This window comes from Salmo salar, chromosome 05, assembly GCF_965601325.2.
Source record: "Salmo salar chromosome 05, fSalSal1, whole genome shotgun sequence".
In the NCBI taxonomy this organism is placed as follows: domain Eukaryota; kingdom Metazoa; phylum Chordata; class Actinopteri; order Salmoniformes; family Salmonidae; genus Salmo; species Salmo salar.
The window spans coordinates 1,114,912-1,119,788 of record NC_138295.1 but is presented as its reverse complement, the minus strand read 5'-3'; the positions used below and the strand labels follow the sequence as shown (position 1 = coordinate 1,119,788).

At 47.9% G+C, this 4,877-nt stretch overlaps 1 long non-coding RNA gene across 1 annotated transcript; it reads left to right on the top strand.

Moving 5' to 3' along the window:
* Window positions 1-235: 235 nt before the first annotated feature.
* LOC145879489 (uncharacterized) lies at window positions 236-2,272 on the top strand. The gene is made up of 2 exons (XR_014392270.1): window positions 236-602; window positions 758-2,272. It is a non-coding gene; the product is annotated as an uncharacterized LOC145879489 (long non-coding RNA).
* Window positions 2,273-4,877: the final 2,605 nt, after the last annotated feature.

Below are 4,877 nucleotides of genomic sequence, written 5' to 3'. Positions count from 1 at the left end.
ACAACACACCACGACAACAACACACCACGACAACAACACACCACACCACAACACACCACGACAACAACACACCACGACAACAACACACCACGCACCACACCACAACACACCACCACCACAACAACACACCACCCCCCCCCCCCCCCCCCCCCCCCCCCCCCCCCCCCCCCCCCCGACAACACACACCACGACAACCACACCACAACAACCCCCCCGCCCCCCCCCCCCCCCCCTGTTCATCTGGCTTTATCTCCTCTGTTACTGGAAACTACCAGGAAGACATTGTTTACAGTGACATTTACAAAAGTTCAGAATGTCTTTTTATAAATAAATAAATGAAAACATTTAAATGTAGATATCTACGTAGAGGAAATGAAGGATATGTTCTGTCTACATAGAGGAAATGGAGATATTGGTGTACAGTGTTTGTACTGGTCTATGCATCTAAAGCCCTGTATTGGTCTATGGTTCAATAGTGTTGAACTGGTCTATTGATGATCAGTACAGACTGGGTTAGAGAAGGGAGAGGGTCTGGAACTGAGTGTTGGGGTTAGAGAAGGGAGAGGGTCTGGAACTGAGTGTTGGGGTTAGAGAGAGGAGAGGTGTCTGGAACTGAGTGTTGGGGTTAGAGAGAGGAGAGGGTCTGGAACTGAGTGTTGGGGTTAGAGAGAGGAGAGGGTCTGGAACTGAGTGTTGGGGTTTAGAGAGAGGGAGAGGGTCTGGAACTGAGTGTTGGGGTTAGAGAGAAAGGGGAGAGGGTCTGGAACTGAGTGTTGGGGTTAGAGAAGGGAGAGGGTCTGGAACTGAGTGTTGGGGTTAGAGAAGGGAGAGGGTCTGGAACTGAGTGTTGGGGTTAGAGAAGGGAGAGGGTCTGGAACTGAGTGTTGGGGTTAGAGAGAGGAGAGGGTCTGGAACTGAGTGTTGGGGTTAGAGAAGGGAGAGGGTCTGGAACTGAGTGTTGGGGTTAGAGAAGGGAGAGGGTCTGGAACTGAGTGTTGGGGTTAGAGAGAGGAGAGGGTCTGGAACTGAGTGTTGGGGTTAGAGAGAGGAGAGGGTCTGGAACTGAGTGTTGGGGTTAGAGAAGGGAGAGGGTCTGGAACTGAGTGTTGGGGTTAGAGAGAGGAGAGGGTCTGGAACTGAGTGTTGGGGTTAGAGAAGGGAGAGGGTCTGGAACTGAGTGTTGGGGTTAGAGAAGGGAGAGGGTCTGGAACTGAGTGTTGGGGTTAGAGAAGGGAGAGGGTCTGGAACTGAGTGTTGGGGTTAGAGAGAGGAGAGGGTCTGGAACTGAGTGTTGGGGTTAGAGAGAGGAGAGGGTCTGGAACTGAGTGTTGGGGTTAGAGAGAGGAGAGGGTCTGGAACTGAGTGTTGGGGTTAGAGAAGGGAGAGGGTCTGGAACTGAGTGTTGGGGTTAGAGAAGGGAGAGGGTCTGGAACTGAGTGTTGGGGTTAGAGAGAGGAGAGGGTCTGGAACTGAGTGTTGGGGTTAGAGAGAGGAGAGGGTCTGGAACTGAGTGTTGGGGTTAGAGAGAGGAGAGGGTCTGGAACTGAGTGTTGGGGTTAGAGAGAGGAGAGGGTCTGGAACTGAGTGTTGGGGTTAGAGAGAGGAGAGGGTCTGGAACTGAGTGTTGGGGTTAGAGAAGGGAGAGGGTCTGGAACTGAGTGTTGGGGTTAGAGAAGGGAGAGGGTCTGGAACTGAGTGTTGGGGTTAGAGAAGGGAGAGGGTCTGGAACTGAGTGTTGGGGTTAGAGAGAGGAGAGGGTCTGGAACTGAGTGTTGGGGTTAGAGAAGGGAGAGGGTCTGGAACTGAGTGTTGGGGTTAGAGAGAGGAGAGGGTCTGGAACTGAGTGTTGGGGTTAGAGAAGGGAGAGGGTCTGGAACTGAGTGTTGGGGTTAGAGAAGGGAGAGGGTCTGGAACTGAGTGTTGGGGTTAGAGAGAGGGAGAGGGTCTGGAACTGAGTGTTGGGGTTAGAGAAGGGAGAGGGTCTGGAACTGAGTGTTGGGGTTAGAGAGAGGAGAGGGTCTGGAACTGAGTGTTGGGGTTAGAGAGAGGAGAGGGTCTGGAACTGAGTGTTGGGGTTAGAGAAGGGAGAGGGTCTGGAACTGAGTGTTGGGGTTAGAGAGAGGAGAGGGTCTGGAACTGAGTGTTGGGGTTAGAGAAGGGAGAGGGTCTGGAACTGAGTGTTGGGGTATTGAGGGTTATGTGATATCTCAGTGACTGACCTGCTGTGTATCTCTGTCTCACTTGTTGCCATTAAAGTGCCTTACTGACTAAACCGTTTCCAGTGTTTCCTCACTACAGTCCTGATGAATTAGCATTGGACCAGAATTACAACCCAAACAGCACAACCCATCTGCACTGTTCTTCAAGTAAATGTATTTTTGTAAAATGTTCTGTGTAAGTTGTTAAAGGTTGTCCTTGTGGATATAGTTGTGTGGTTTGTTGAACTTTGAAATCATTTGTTTTTGTTTGACATATTTTCAAGTAAAAAATCTGTCAGCATCATTGTTACTGTGGAATATATGTACCATTAGCATATGTGGTACACCGTGGCTGGCACCTGGCAGCATTTAGTCACCTTTAACCCCTAGGACAGGCTGTCATCTGGCAGCGTTTAGTCACCTTTAACCCCTAGGACTGGCTGTCATATGGCAGCGTTTAGTCACCTTTAACCCCTAGGACTGGCTGTCATCTGGCCCTGCAGCGTTTAGTCACCTTTAACCCCTAGGACTGGCTGTCATCTGGCCCTGCAGCGTTTAGCCACCTTTAACCCCTAGGACTGGCTGGCATCTGGCCCTGCAGCGTTTAGTCACCTTTAACCCCTAGGACTGGCTGTCATCTGGCCCTGCAGCGTTTAGTCACCTTTAACCCCTAGGACTGGCTGTCATCTGGCCCTGCAGCGTTTAGCCACCTTTAACCCCTAGGACTGGCTGTCATCTGGCCCTGCAGCGTTTAGTCACCTTTAACCCCTAGGACTGGCTGGCATCTGGCAGCGTTTAGTCACCTTTAACCCCTAGGACTGGCTGTCATCTGGCAGCGTTTAGTCACCTTTAACCCCTAGGACAGGCTGTCATCTGGCCCTGCAGCGTTTAGTCACCTTTAACCCCTAGGACTGGCTGGCATCTGGCCCTGCAGCGTTTAGCCACCTTTAACCCCTAGGACTGGCTGTCATCTGGCCCTGCAGTGGGACAGGAACCAAGTGGGAGAAGTAAGACACACCCTTCTGGATTTGACCACCAAAATGACTCACCAGTCCTTGAAATGGATCCCCCAAGAGGAGAAGAATCACCTGGAAGAGGAGAGACATCAAGGCAGAAATGACAGAGAGCATCCACAACTGGTGTGACCTGGAGAAACTTCCCCCGAGCCGAGTGAGATGGAGGACATTCGCCAAGCAGCCTATGATCCTAATAGGAGCCAAGACCTTTATTGAAATAAGTCAACTACTTGGTCCTACTGGGTGAAGATGTGGAGGTTGTAGAGAGGGCTGTAACTGAACAGCATTACCACTTCCAACCAGGAGGTGGCAGCACTGCCCTGAGGTTGGTTCAGATTATGAAGCGAAGGTGTGGTGTAGTTCCTCAATAACGCCAGTAGGGGGAGGTGATGCACCCTTCAAATAAAATGTTATTGGTCCATATTTAACAGATGTTATTGGTCCATACACATATTTAACAGATGTTATTGGTCCATATTTAACAGATGTTATTGGTCCATACACATATTTAACAGATGTTATTGGTCCATATTTAACAGATGTTATTGGTCCATATTTAACAGATGTTATTGGTCCATATTTAACAGATGTTATTGGTCCATATTTAACAGATGTTATTGGTCCATATTTAACAGATGTTATTGGTCCATATTTAACAGATGTTATTGGTCCATATTTAACAGATGTTATTGTGGGTGTAGTGAAATGCTTGTGTTCTTCGCTCTAACAGTGCAGTAGTATCTAACAATTCACAACAATACACACAAATCTAAAAGTAAAAGAATAGAATGAAGGAAAACATGAATATTAGGACGAGCATTGTCAGAATGTGTGTGTGTGTGTGTGTGTGTGGGGGATATATATATATATATTATATAGGGGGGGGGGCACGTGTGATGGGATGCATAAACGTTATGGACAGTTTGTGGATAGAATATTTAGTACACTGTAGAATGTTTAGGCTAGAACAGTGTGCAGTGCGTTCGGAAAGCATTTAGACCCCTTGACTTTTTGCACATTTTGTTACGTTACAGCCTTATTCTACACAGCCTTATTCTACACACTACACAGCCTTATTCTACACAGCCTTATTCTACACAGCCTTATTCTACACACTACACAGCCTTATTCTACACAGCCTTATTCTACACACTACACAGCCTTATTCTACACAGCCTTATTCTACACAGCCTTATTCTACACAGCCTTATTCTGCACACTACACAGCCTTATTCTACACAGCCTTATTCTACACAGCCTTATTCTACACAGCCTTATTCTACACACTACACAGCCTTATTCTACACACTACACAGCCTTATTCTACACAGCCTTATTCTGCACACAACACAGCCTTATTCTACACAGCCTTATTCTACACACTACACAGCCTTATTCTGCACACTACACAGCCTTATTCTGCACACTACACAGCCTTATTCTGCACACTACACAGCCTTATTCTACACAGCCTTATTCTACACACTACACAGCCTTATTCTACACACTGCACAGCCTTATTCTACACAGCCTTATTCTACACAGCCTTATTCTGCACACTACACAGCCTTATTCTACACACTACACAGCCTTATTCTACACAGCCTTATTCTGCACACTACACAGCCTTATTCTACACACTACACAGCCTTATTCTGCACAC